Source organism: Cydia strobilella, chromosome 4 (assembly GCF_947568885.1).
Source record: "Cydia strobilella chromosome 4, ilCydStro3.1, whole genome shotgun sequence".
NCBI lineage: Eukaryota > Metazoa > Arthropoda > Insecta > Lepidoptera > Tortricidae > Cydia > Cydia strobilella.
In genome coordinates this window covers 8,575,614-8,591,029 of record NC_086044.1, presented here as the reverse complement: position 1 = coordinate 8,591,029, position 15,416 = coordinate 8,575,614, and the positions used below count along the sequence as shown (strand labels likewise).

General features: G+C 39.0%; 1 protein-coding gene across 17 annotated transcripts in view; it reads left to right on the top strand.

Annotated features, from left to right (window-relative positions):
• LOC134740986 (protein muscleblind) overlaps positions 1 to 15,416 on the top strand; it is a 496,603-nt gene that overhangs the window by 383,501 nt on the left and 97,686 nt on the right. For 9 of the 17 annotated variants that reach the window (XR_010127843.1, XR_010127841.1, XR_010127840.1 and 6 more), the window contains exon 1: positions 15,166 to 15,400. The exons of 5 other annotated variants lie outside the window; for them this stretch is intronic. The gene's annotated coding sequence lies outside the window, so the exon portion shown is untranslated. Of the gene's footprint in view, positions 1 to 15,165; positions 15,401 to 15,416 lie in introns of those variants that run through there. 3 more of the 17 variants (XR_010127842.1, XM_063673695.1, XM_063673696.1) reach the window with 1 other exon arrangement.

The following is a 15,416-nucleotide window of genomic DNA, read 5'->3' as shown; positions in this document are numbered from 1 at the left end:
GGGTTAGACGCACCTGTTTGGCTTTCAGGCTTGTGCGGGGTTGGAGTCGAGGGCGCGGGGCAGAGGCGGCAGATTCATTAATAATGGCCCACAATGAGACGCCCTTATTTACGAGCTGCGGCAACCTAGTCAAACCGCATCGCACACGCGATGCAGCTTATTCCGCAACGGCAACACCATTTCGGATGCCGCCATAACGGCCCGTAATAAAGCACAACTATTACCTAAAACCACACAATTTCATTAACTTTTCAAAATCGTAAAAGCTTTTTGTTCATTATTTTCTAATTATACTGCCTTTTCATTAAATTACTTGGCAATAGGTATCGTATTTTCAGCTAGAAAGCTTTTTTCCAGACGTATCCGCAGTGATATTAATCGTACACTCCGATAATAACTGAAATGGAAATATTTTGAAGAACCGCATTATCTTCGGCATTCGCTACACCATAACGTGGAATACCCACTATTATTTGATGCTATGTATGACCGTCTTGGACTGGAGTCCAGTCCGAGACGGTCATAGCCAGACATACTGGACTAGTTCAATCAGCTTAATTTCGACCATTGAACGTAATCTCTCGCTTGTTCGTGACATGTTCTTATAAGGCAAACACGTTAGGTTTTCAGCGGGCATGACAAGTTCAACGCACTCTATTAGTCAATCGTGTCTATTGTCACATCATCATCTGGCATCGTGTCAGGCCAAATTAGAAATAAAAAATCTATTATTGGCATGTAGTTAGAATAAACTACGTAGCTGCCGGCCTTAATGAACTATCATATTAGGTATTCATATTATTACAGAACACTTAAACCGGTCAAGTGCGAGTCGGACTCGCGCACCAAGGGTTCTGTACCATTACACATAAAAAAAAAAACAAAAATCAAAAAGCATTTATTTCGATAACACTCATGGTTGGGACTTCCTAGTAAGTTTGTATAATACTCGTACCTGTGACAGGAAGCCCCGCTCTTCCACATTTATCTAGTACATTTCTACACAGTTAACCATAGTAAAATTTAACATTGTGCAAACTGCTATTATTTTAACAAAATAATAACTTACCTAATATTATTATTAGTATTTCAATATTTGTATATTAACATTTTGGAATTTTGGAAAAACGGCAAAAAAATCACGTTTGTTGTATGAGAGCCCCACTTAAATATTTATTTTATTCTGTTTTTAGGGTTCCGTACCCAAAGGGTAAAAACGGGACCTTATTACTAAGACTCCACTGTCCGTCTGTCCATCTGTCCGTCTGTCTTTCTGTCCGTCTGTCTGTCCGTCTGTCTGTCCGTCTGTCTGTCCGTCTGTCTGTCCGTCTGTCCTTCTGTCCTGTATTTCTGTTGCCGCTATAACAACAAATACTAAAAAGTACGGAACCCTCGGTGGGCGAGTCCGACTCGCACTTGTCCGGTTTTTAGTATTTGTTGTTATAGCGGCAACAGAAATATATCATCTGTGAAAATTTCAACTGTCTGGCTATCACGGTTCATGAGATACAGCCTGGTGACTGACAGACGGACAGAAGGACAGACGGACAGACAGACGGACAGACAGACGGACAGAAAGACAGACGGACAGATGGACAGACGGACAGTGGAGTCTTAGTAATAAGGTCCCGTTTTTACCCTTTGGGTACGGAACCCTGAAAAACAAGTATAACTGACTATTTTTTGTATATGTATTTGTGGTAATATTCTCACAAAATGAAGGTATAAAATAAGCTCTATCATGCACTGACTCCACCCACTATTAATAAATTACTAAAATCGCGACGGAAATTGCAAGTGGGTAATTCAGTTCTTTGGTTATGTACAAAATAGGTATATATGTATGTAGTGGGTCAAAATATATACGCTTAAATTCTTTCTATTTTGGTACCTATTATAGGTAAATAAATAATATATAATGTAAGGTAGGTAAATAATATATAAATTCGTCCACCACTTGGTTCTAGGGCAGAAGTACCGTTTTTGGCCAGAAGACATCTTTTTTGCGTTTTTAAAGCTTTATACAGTAACGATTTGAGTTTGGAATGGTATATGCGTTTTTAAAGCTTTATACAGTAACTATTTGAGTTTGTAATGGTATATAATAAATAAATGCAATGAAATATCGTCCTTATGTGCGTCAAAACAGGTTTCAAAGTATCATGTTTCGGGCGGAGCAACTCGAGAGAACTGTAAAGGAATTTCATACGAAATTAAAGGCCTAGGCCGGGAAGTATTTTTTTTTATGTAAAAATGGCGTCTATGTTCATGCGAACAGGCTAAACAGCAGATTCTTTTTCAGTCGTAGCGCAAAAATAATCAAATTTTCGTTCCCCCGTAAGCAACCCTTAATTTAAATACTAAAAAAAACGCAAAAAAAAAAACAAAAAAAAACTTTATAGGGCTGTATCTCCTAAACCATGCGTCGTAGCGCAAAAATAATAAAATTACCGTTCCCCTCTAGGTGACCCTTAATTTATATTAAAAAAAAAAAAAAAAACTATAGAGCTGTATCTTCTAAGCAAGCGTCGTAGCGCAAAAAAAATAAAATTTTCGTTTCCTTTTATGAAACCTCAAAGTAATGTATAGAAAACACAATGAAAATCAAAAAAGAAAAAAAAAGAAAAAAATCTTTATAGGGCTGTATCTCCTAAAGTTTAATAATATTAATAAAATTTTCGTTCCCCTCTAGGTAACCCTTATATTTGAAAAAAAAAGAAACCCCAAAAAAACAAAAAAAAAACTTTATAGGGCTGTATCTCCTACACCATGCGTCGTAGCGCAAAAATAATAAATTTTCGTTCCCCTTTAGGTGACCCTTAATTTATATTTGAGAGAAAAAAAAAAAAAACTTTATAGGGCTGTATCTCCTAAACCATGCGTCGTAGAGCAAAAATAACAAAATTTTCGTTGCCCTCTGGGTGACCCTTAATTTATATTTAAAAAAAAAACACCAAAACAAAAAAAAGTTTATATGGCTGTATCTCCTAAACCGTTTGTCGTCGTATTTTAAGTACTTAGGCCATGTGATCGCGACCGACCTCAAAGACGACAGGGACATAGAAAGGGAACGAAGGGCCCTGTCGGTCCGGGCGAATATGATCGCTCGCAGATTTGCAAGGTGCTCCAAAGAGGTGAAAGTTACATTGTTCAGGGCGTTTTGCACTTCCCTCTACACCTGCAATCTGTGGGCTCAGTATTCGCAACGGGCATATGGGGCTCTTAGGGTCCAGTACAACAATGCGTTTCGGGTGTTGATGGGGCTGCCTCGTTTCTGTAGCGCATCGGGGATGTTCGCGGCGGCGCGCGTGGACTGTTTCTACACTACCATGCGTGCACGCGCGGCATCCCTGGTGCGCCGGGTGCGCGGCAGTCCCAACAGCATTCTTCGATTGATAGCGGACAGGGTTGACTGTCACTACTTGTCACACTGCGAGGGATTGCATTCTCCCGTTAGTGTTATTTTGTTTTAAATTTAAGTCTAGCTGTACCTACCTACTAACCCCTTAGTCTTGTAAGTGTTACTAATAAAATGTGTCTTGGTTACATGAAATAAATGTATTGAATTGAATTGTAGCGCAAAAATAATCAAAATTTGTTCCTCCTCGATACTCCACGCACTGAATAACCTATCACATTACGACATGAAACAATCATCATCATCATGTTTGTATTATAATTTCATTGCATGTTTGAGAAAAGCACTATACATACCTCGGCGTGAAAAGGGGTTGCCGGCCTCATAACTATTTGGCCTCAGTACGTTCGGCCGTCTATTCTATTCGGCCGGCAACCCCCGTACTTCACGGCCTCTGTAGTAATGTTTCATGAATTTCATCGTATATTAAGACAATAACTGGCCACAAAGGGTACAGAGGCCACAAATTAGCCCAAAAATCTAAATTCCAATTGAATTTGGTTTGTGATATATCGTATGTGATGTACCTATACCTACTTGATGCAAAACATCTTCGGCGATCAAGATTTCTTTTTGCGGTAGTAGCAGTGACTCACAGTTTTTTGCAACTGTACCATTCGATTTGTTACACGCCATTGTCGCTTATTGCTCGGCACGTGTATTTTCTATATGTAACCTTACTTCAGTTACTTCTAAAAGTATGGCAACGACGAAGCTTATCATATAAGCTCTTCTTAATTATGTTGTTATGTTAAGCTAAGCTATTAACCACGGGCAAATCGGGCAATGATATACCTATCGTATATTTAGTTAACCCAAATAAAACGAATAAAGTCGTACCAGAATATTGAAGAAATATAATAGTTATTGTCATTGATGTGATGATACACCATGATTAGTACAAATGAAACTGTTGCATCTACATAAAATGAGTGTTAATTGTTTTTGATTCTGTTGACAACGATCAAACTTATACCCATAAATGTTTTAGCGTGATAAAATGTGGTAAACAGTGCTGAAGAATTGAAAATGGATCATGAACGAAGTTGCTATTGGACTGAATGTGTGTACAACTACAAACAGTCTGACGAGAGGCGGGATGAGGTAAGCGACCTTAAAAGAGTTAAAAGCCACTTAGCGGCGCTGCGCTCACGCCGCACCTCTCGCTGCGTTCTTATTACTTGGCGAATAATTCGGGTAATAACTTGCTTCGCGGACTTTCGAACCATGCTCTCCAACTACAATAACGGACCATCCAAATGCGACTAATTAATGAAATTCAGATTCATGAATCCGACCCTCGTCGGCTTCGCACGGGTTACTCTTAACAATATATACACCTACGTAAACCTTCCTTTTGAGTCACTTATGTACTGGTGAAAACTGCATGAAAATCCATTCAGTAGTTTTTGTAGTTTATCGCGACCATACAGACATACAAACAGACGGAGCGGCGGACTTTGTTCTATAAGATGTACATAGATAACAATACACGGGTCGTAAACGCTTCAAAAACGACTGAAATATAATTAGCTCTGTTTTTTATAAGAATTGATGTTTTTATAGGGGATATTAATGCGCCCCAAGTTCTCGCCTTGACTTGATATGACAACGGCGGATAACAATGGCTGACAATAGAAGTCAGTCATTTCCGCGCCCACATCAAGGATCCGGGATCCGGGATCCATTTCGACTCTCCTAACCCGTGGAAAGATGTGCGAAATTTCGATTAGACGACATATGGAAAGCGCACATGATTTTTGCACTGATAAAGATATAAATATATAACATTATTTAAATGCCATAAAACAATTAATTGCAAATTGTTAGACAGCGGAGAAAATATAAATAAACAAGTAATTAACATCAGCAATTCCTATTGAAGTGTGTCTGCCGGGCACAGATCTGAGAGGAACGCAATATATAAATAACTCATATGATATCTTCGTGCTCCCAACGCGGATTAGCCAATTACACCGATGCGCTTCAAGGAAGCTAACCAGTTTCTAAATTCTTCGTATATTTAATTTAGCTTAATTGGTGTGTGGATACACAGAGGCAGGCAGTCGACCGAGAATTTGTGCCTCTTTGTTGGCGAAATCGCGTTTAATTTAATGCGAATAGCCGAATACCCTCGCGAATTTTGCTTTAAAGACGATTCTATCGCTCACGTGCCATTATTTTATAGAACGGAACTTTCTGTTGTAGATTTTTCTTTCCATTGTTTAAAGTGAGATATAATCGAGGACCTAGTAATACCCTGGCTGAAACAACGAAGAGAACGGAGCCACTGATACTTTGAACAAATTGCAGCCGTTTTGAACGGGCGTGGGAGTCGAATTCGCGACTCGTAAAAAGGTGCTTAACGAAAGGACCTGATTGCTCACACAGATGCTGTGCCCTATTCATTCTGTGTTGCTTTTACGGTATATAAAATTTTACTTCGATGTTTATTACCCTTAATAAGCACAGTGCTAACTCCGATCCGAAGAGTTCTAAAATTTGCTATTTACCTACATAACGCTGCACTATGGACAAAAAGCATAATACTAAATACCATTTTGTTTAAAATATGCGACATTGGTCGGTATACCACTATGTATTATGTAAATGAGGAGTTAAGTCTTTGTCACGTCGGCAATTAATACATGCTTGTAGGTACATATTACTATATCCGATATACTCGTAGATACCTATTGATATGCACATTATGCAATTTATATTATCTACCTACCTAAGTATATTTCATGCCATATTTATAGATGGTGTCATAGTCTAAAAGGACGCTGGTGTCACCGTGTGGGTGCTTTTCGTTCGGATCGCGATGAGATGGTCTGAATGATACAGGAAACTGCGCGCGTGCGCAATGAACTGGCGAGGAGATGAGCGACGTGGGCGCACCCCCGCTAGCTCATTGTCGAACGATGGGCTTTACTTTTAAGATCCGCAGACGGTCATGAATGAGAATAATAACGGTCGTTTGCAGTCGTGGATTGTGTGCTGTCCCAATTGTCGGTATAAACTCGGATTTATTTTTATTCATACAAAACAGTTGTACCTACTCCCAGCTCGTGATATGGCGATGGTAACTTTGTAAATTTATGATGTGTTGTGGCGATAACACTGGCGAAATGTCAAACTTTGGCGCTAGAAATGCTAGACACATGACATGCAAGAGAAACTGCGATGTCACGAACTGACAAAAAACAATGTGAAAGTGAGGATCAGTAAGGTGATTTGAAAAATAATTTAGATTAGAGCACTTTTTGCGTTCCCGTTCACAATCAATACAATTAACACATGTGATAATTGAGTCGCCTAGCCACTCAACTCGGCTTTTTACTTTTTATACGAAAGCCACCTGATACATGTGTTCGATATATTAGACGTTTAATTCGTATTGCAGTTTCATAAGATCTATCCATAAGGCCAGTCGAGTACTAAACGGTGTCCACGGCTTGTTCTCGGGTATCCGGGGCTCCGGGCTAGGCTGAGAGCGGTATACGATTACATGTGCTACCATTGGTAACAGTGTTCTTGTGTTCAATAGTACACTACACACCCAGTGGGCCTGTGTGCGTGAACGTTCGGCGTGGGACGGGCCAGTGCATTTTTTGCGGGTATAAGATGAACGACGGGTATGAGTTCATTGAACCTCATCACGAGCCGATGCCGAAATTCGCCAGCGGAGCGCATCTTATGAGCAAAAGCGCTTGCATTTTATTTGAAAATATCTCAAATGTTTTTGTAACAAACAGTTCGAGAATAAAGATATTTTTTAGACTTTGTGAGCGCTTTTATTTTTAAATGTCGTATATTTGTCAGAATGTATTTATATGGGAAAATTAACGTACAGTCAGCATTAAAACTAGTGGATCAAACTACGCGTCTAAAACTAACTGCGTCTAAATTACAAATAAAACAAAATGAAACATACATATCTCTATACCTATATGTATCTACACAAATCAAAAGGTATATATGTAGGTATCTCTATTTGGAAAAGTATTCCAGGGTGGCAAATACTTTTGACGCGTTGTTTCATCCGTTATTATTGATGCTGACTGTACATATATCCTATCGGATGTCATTGATGTCCATATTTATAACGGCGGTTCATGGAATTCAAAAGATTATATATGCAATTGTTATCCTCAGCCTGCTCAGAAATAAAGACATAAGTACTTCCATAATATTGTCTTCGGTTACCGCGATAGTTACTCATGAAATAAAACTATGAAAACGCCGCCACCCGAGTACCCCGTCCGACCGAGTATGAGTCACCCGTTGACCACGAACGCTGTAAAGAGTTCGAAACGTCGGGATGTATTATAAATTCAATATACGCGATATAATCCGTTTTCATAGTTTTATTTCATAAGTACTTCCAATTAAAACCGTTACGTTTTTTATAAATTCTACCACAAAGTTAATTGTCCCTAGAGACTATGATTTTAAAGTAATTGAATTAAGACATAGACTTAATAAGGAGACTAATAACAAATAAGCCTAATGATTATTCCATACTGTCATCTCTCGTCTAAATACATCCTTTTAAAGACCAAGCATAAAGGGACTAATTTACACAATATGACATTCTTGTTATGAAATGTTTTATTCAGGCGAACAACACTTGTACAATATTCAATACATACAATATTTGTCTGCATACAGATCTAAGGAAGCGGCAGATGTAGTTAACCCGTGTATTTTATGGTTTTGTGAGAAGACCAAGATAAAAGGGTCAGCGAGCCCAATTTTTGCGAAAAAGTGATCCTTTTTTTGAAAACACTTGCCTGAGTATAATGTTATTAAATTAAAAGTAATGTATTAAATCTTAAATTTAATTCAATAACTATTAATTCATACTTGTTAAATACAATTAACGTAGTTGCAGAATGTATGGCTAGATTAGGTACACTTACTAAGTAATGGGTTTAATATCGTTGTTAGATAGGTGTAAGGTTTGTTTATTGTAGTAACACTTTTGTTTCGCGTGTCGGCATGCCCGGCACGCATTGTGAGCAGGCGGCAGCACGACGGAACAGCTGTCCCGGTATCATTGCCCACTCATTAGACGTTAAAAAATCCTTTAAAAACTCGCCGACTAATTAGTACTGTTGCTATGCTTATATCGCGTCTTTCATCCGAGAAAAAATTAAGTGGTTTAATCAGTGTGACGGAGCTTCATAACTTTATGGAGCGAAGCTCGCGAAGTAAAGCCAGGCTCAGCACGCTAGCGGCCAAATTAATGTGTAATATATATTCAACGCGCGCGATGCTTTTGTTCAACCACAATCGGTGGCACGGCTGTTATTATTAGTAATTACTAACTATTAGATTAACGCTTCGCGGATAATGTGAGACATAGTTTATTAGTTAAACAAATACTGGCTGATGGATGATTGTTTTAATTAAGACTAGTATCTTTAATATATGTGCTCATTTGCTTCATGCATCACCAGACAGTCTATTAGATATATTTTCATGGATTGCGTTTTGTGGCAGAAGATTTGACTCTAATGGAAACGCCTAGGAGCCAGAATTAATTACATACTCCTACTTATTAATGTTTTAATGTAACTTCAACCTGGCTAAACTTTTAATTATTATAAATCACACTTAATAAGAGGCACCCACTTCATATATTTTACCAAAAATGTTCAAGGATATGTCGGATGCTGATAAGCAATAATGTGTCAACCCACAAAAAATCAAAAATGAGATTTTAATGCCATATTGTAGCTGGTCCGCTCGACTTCATTTTGCAAAAATGACCTTAGTGATTTGAAATTTATAAATATACCAAAAGAAGGAAAAAAGATTAACACAAATCCGTTAACACGTGTTGTTTTGCATTAATGCGTTTAGTACCTTAACTTATTACAGTAATGGGGAGAACGCATACTAAAATTTCAATAATGTCTTAAGACAGGTTAACTCAGGTTTTTTTATTTTTTTTATTGCGGAAATCACATTCCATTACTTCTGTTTTACCAGAAGCGCTTTGCAGGTAAGTGTTGCAGGTAACTGTGTTTATAATATGTAATTTTACGAATTTTGTGCACAAATCTGTAAATTTTTGCAGTCTTCAAGTAGTAAATACTAATGCTGATCGAAATAAAGTATTTATAAAGCGTAATCACACTAGTTTTTTTGGGTTTTATTTTTGAGGAAAGTTTGCCGAAAAAGATTAAACAAAACCGCAAATTGCTGTAGTTTTTCTTAGCAATTCATTTTAAATACCAAGTTCAACAATTTGAATGTATGTACATTCGTAAAATAATGTTATTTTAGTTTTAGTTAGACTTGAATCATTCTTGCAAATCGAAAAAAATATCATATTAATGCATTATGAGACTTGATTGATTATAGCAAAACAAAATTTATATTAAGTTAGTATTAAACAACAACACTTTATGTGCTATAACATGTTGATTATAAGTTTAAAGGCACATTTATACAATTAGCAAAACTGTGTTAAGTATATTGACACGTTCTTGAGAAAGTTTCACGTCATTATTCAATTCGCAATAAACAAAAACGGGATTATTGCGACAAATTTAAATTTATTTCGAATATTATAGTTATAAATCACTAGTATTCATTGTATTTAAACTGACAAATACAACAGTTTAAACAAAATCTAAAATTTTTAGAACAAGCACTCAAAAACCACAAAAAAATCTTTGGACACCATTTTCTCAAAATGGTGCTTATGTGGATTAACACATTATTGCTTATCAGCATCCATGTAATGTATGCTGTTGAACTGGCTTTGTTTCGGACATTCCCGCGAGCCGGACAATAGTATTGCATTTTATTAAGATGATAGTTACCGCCTCAAAAAATGCCTATTTCGAGTCAAACGACAGCAAAAAGCGTATAAACGAGCTTTTAGATGTCACGCTTGGTGGAGCCAAGCGCAAAAACTAGCGCACCATACGTCGCTCGTGAGTGCGCGCGAGCTTCTGGTATTACCATCACTTACCTTGTGCAAGCGAACTTTCAACTAATCCAACCAGTGACTCCTATGTCAACATCCTTACAACAATAATGCATGTTTGAAGGTCGTATTTATGCTAGCTATAGCTATAGCCCGTCTAAGTTCGGTATGCGTCGTGAATAACTGGTTTAGCCTTGCCGGTGCACTCGTCGTGTTTCGAGTGAGACATTTAATTTAGGAATTCTGAAAACAAATAATATCTACAATCATACCAACTGTTCAAATACTTCAAATGCCACTGCATGTATGCCAATCTTGTTATGATGAGTTCGTTATCTTAGACGGAAATTCGTTGCCACGTCGTCGTATACATAAGACATAAGTATTCGAGTGTGTAGGTTTAGGTTATATATACATAAGTAATCATAGCAACATTATGATTCACAAAATCCTCTTTCTTCGAGGTATTTTCCAAAAATATTAATATATGTATTTATTATGGACTAGAAAGGCAAATATGTACTTACACTACCGCTCATAACTATTTAGGCACTCGTAATTTTTTACAAAATCGACTTTCAGAATTATACATACATACCGTTTTTTTGTGCAGTTTACTTTTTTAATTTAACAGTCATATCGAGCTTCAAAATCATGTGCAGAATATTCGTGTACTCATTGCCTATTTACCAAATGGCAAGCGTAAAAAAATCCATAAATCGTTTTCCAGTACAAAATCGTTTCATTTTGTATGAAGTACATAAGGGTTTTTAAATCGTTGCATAAAGTAAACTCGAAATTTTATAGGATGTCTGGCAACAATTTTATATAGGCTCAATATATTTACCTAAGTAAAAATTCAATCCAACATGTAAGAGAGCCATTTGCCTGCGATCGAACAGTATGATTATGAAAATAATTTTTGTATACAATTGTATGGTGAAAATTGCGGATGCCTAAATACTTTTGAGCGGTAGTGTACGTGACATAAAAACATATTGTATTATTTGATAAATTTTTCATTTATATGTACATATATTGTTTGCAATACAATGCATGCATGGGCTGTCAACACTGCTGCCTACTGGGCATCCGTCGTATAGAAGTAGGGGTGGAGCCAAGACACGAAAAGAAGAAGAATACAATGCATAACATACCTAAAGTATGCATCGTTCGATAATGAAATACTTTATTAAGATTGACATAAAAAGTATAAAAACAATGACATGAAAACAACTGCAGAGATTTCTTTGCGCAAACATACTATAAGTAAAACTAGTTTTGAATTACGCGTTCAGTAGATAGACCTAAATGACGAATAAGAGAAGAGAGCTTTATCCAAATTGTAGTGCGATATTCCCAAAGGTCTTGGGTTTTTCTTTAAGACTCCTTCTTCAAGACTCAAAACTTTATCGGCATTAAATTATAGGTACATATAACACTAAACTGTCGCGTTTTGTACACATATTTTATGTCATTAACGGGTTTAACGCGATTAAATTTCATTATTTTACCTTTTTTCCGACGTTTGCTAGGTTGCATTGCACTAGCTGTGGTCACGGAAGACTAATGTAGTTTATACAGTGCGGAAAAAATTAATGGGCCCTGGAGGGAAAGTACCTTAAAACATTATGTAGACAATAGTACATTGTGATACAAGTGTGCTAAGTTGGTCATTACACACGAGGCGATATTGTGCACGCGAGCTGTAAGCGAGTTCGCAATAAGGAAGCCGATGTGTGTAATGACCAATGCACACGCGTTTCATACGACGTTTTTCAACACACTTGGACACACAACACACAGGAAAAAAAAGAAACTTCCATATTAATCAAATTTGAATTGTTAAAACAGTTAGTATGTAGTGTTGCATCTGTCATACTGCCGGCCGCCCTTCGCCCCGGCCGCAGGCGGCGGGCGAGCCGGCCGGGCCGCGGCAGGCGGTCGGGCGCGCCGGTGCCCGCCAGTCCGACCAGTTAAAAAAGGCTCCGTTTCCATGCATATTATTAGCAATCAGTTACCTTTTTAACTCAGTCGGATAATATAATGAAAACGCACGAGTGTTATAATATACTGAAAAAGCACGCGTGTTTAATATCTAGGATTATGAGCCAAAAATCGGTGGAATAAAAACGTTGTTTTGAGCAAGTGTGTTGAAATAGTTATTTGTGCAACAAGAGAGGAAAGTTGGTTTTTCTTGCGAGTGTTTATTTTGAGCGGAGAAAGCGAAAGAGTATATAACTAAGTTAGAATCTTGAGCGTAGGCTTGTTCGAGCTGCTGAGGTGAAAATAAATGTATCTACCCGTTTCATGTTTAATGTTTATTGTCCGCGGCACGACACGCAACACGCATGAAATTTTATCGCGTTAGAAATATTAAATTACATCTAAATCTGTTAACAAGTTTTTACAGTGAAAAGAGTTACTTCCGCATATCCAACTGGCTACATTACCGTAAAATTATTCATCCATAGTTACGCCGCCGCATAGTTAGTGTAGGTACGCCGTAATTTCTGTTTATTCCTATATCTTCGATCGGGTACGCTTAGGCCTTATGCCCGAGCAGGTTTAATGGAGTTACCGCAGATCAGACTAGTTATGTCGAGGTTTTTTTACTTTCTTCGTACTTGATACGTAGACTAATGGTATTTTAATGTAACACGTTACGCGATACATTATTATTAGGTAAAGTTTGATTTAAAATTTTGGTGGTAACTACAGGAAAAATAATCCCACCATTTACCAGTGGTAACTACTGGGAAAAAATCTCAATAGTTACCACCAAACCGAGTTGGTGGTAACTACTGGAAATTATTTTTCCCAGTAGTTACCACTGGTAAATGGTGGGGAAAAAAATCCCAGTAGTTCACTGGTAACAACTTGGTGATAACTACTGGGAATAACCCGAACCGAGGTGTTGTGCCCGGTACTCTGCCACCCCTATGCAGTCGACAATGTACCACGTGGCTATCTGTAACACGTGGGGTTGTAAGGTGCTTGTTTAATGAGGCGTGGCGAGTTATGGCCCCAGCTAGAAGCCGGAGCTGTGGCTTCTTCAGCTGTCGCAGGCGTCGCAGCCTCCGTGACAGACCGGGGTTGATTGTCGGGTCGGGTGGCCTTCCTGCGCCTGCCTGCAAGGTTAGACCAGTATTGTTGGTATTTTACCTTGGTGTTGTGTCGCAGCATGCTCCGGAGCCAGGCATATGGTAGAGGTAGAATTGGCTCAGGTCCTGCCACCTTCAGTTATGATAATACTATTACCTACTTATTCTGTGCTTCAGTTCCGGGCCTCCTCTCGCTAATATGTCGGCTGCATCGTTACCTCGTGAGTTGCTGTGTCCTGTGTCCTTTGATCCACTGCAGAGTTACGCTATTGGTGGTACATATCTCTGACAGAGCTGTGTGACATTCGAAAATTAGCCTTTAGGTGAAAGTATAACTTTGCAGAGCTTGTAGTACCGACTGACTATCGGAGAGGATGCGAACATTGCGAACGTAACACCAATTATATTTATCAAGTGGGATATGGTGTGCAATTGCAAAGTGGTTCACGTAGCGTGTCCTCGGACGGGTCACGCGCCGACCGCAAACCCGTTTCGCGGCGCGGGCGCACTTTCGCCGCTCTCCGTCTGCGCAGCACTCAACGCGTAAGCAGTACCGAGACTGGTATTCGTCGAATGTGTCAAGCTGAGTCTGAACGGGAGATAAGTTTATTGTTTGGCAGGCAAATCGAGTCGGTAGAGGTTTAAAACAAATCAATTAGGTATAAATAGAAGATTAAAAAGACCCTTATGTTTGCATTGCATACCTATGCAGTTATATAAAACTTTGTCAAATGAAAACTAGGAGTGGGTAGGTACTTTATTATCACTTTAATATTAGGGTAAACTCGCATTATTTGGTGACATGCCTAATTTGGTGATACAAGTTTTGAAGCATGACACCCAGGAAACGGCTCACGGCTACACGGCTTCGGCGGCTTTGCCGTGAGGCCCATTTAAAAGGCCCTAATTCACTAGTCATGCTTCAAAACTTGTATCACCGAATTAGGCGTGTCACCAAATAATGCGAGTTTACCCTATTTACTAGCCAGACAGTTCTCGGGATCTGATTAATAGAGCAAGGAAAACGAGTGTATTCTTAATTTTGTGTCATTTATTTATTTTTTCAATCACGAAACATGTGACCTATTCTTGGTTATTATACTTTACGCTACTTATACTGTTACCGTCTGCTCCGGCGCCGCTAGCGCGCACTCTCGCACCCCCCGCACCCTCCGACCATGCCCACTCACTCGCACTCGGCTTATCTACCCGGCAACACCGAAATTGCATTCAAGTAATCTCCATTGTTCTCTGATGAAAAGAAATTTGCGGTTAGCATGCATGTATGTCCAAAATTTTGTAGGGTTGCTATAATGAAGTTTACATTACTAAATAAACTATAATAATATGTTTCAAAAGTTGGAATAAATAAACTTAAGTATTATTAATATTTAATAACGCCTAAGTAATATTTTTTGTTTCAATTCTTCAACACCACCGAGAACAAAAACTTTTCACCTAGTAACTAAGTAATCCATGCAATACATTGACCGGCTAAAGCTTGTCTGCACAATCGACGGGGCGGGCGGAAGTGTGGCAGTGGCGAAAAGCTCGCAACTGCATGAGGAGAAAGGAAGCGGCGTGGTGTGATAAGGCGGCCGGCAGTCGAGGTAAAGGGGTGCGAAGTGCGGGGTGAGGCAGGGCGCGGGGCGTGAGGCAGGGGCGAGGGGTGCGCGCGCAGCGGCAGTCCCCTCGCTTCGTCACTCGCCTCCCGTCAGTCGCCCGCCGACTCCGCTTGCGCTTGTGTGACTCGCGCCGCTCTGTGCACCGCACTCGTGCTCCGAACACGACGCGTGCCGCCCCGCTGTGGCCGCGAACCGCGACCTCTACGCTACCGGCGAAACGTTTCTCCTAACTTTCGTGCAATTTGCTATGTTTTAACAACTTTTGGACATACACACTCCCCTACCCAGCTTGTTTACCCCTCATCATGTAAGTGTTACGCTCA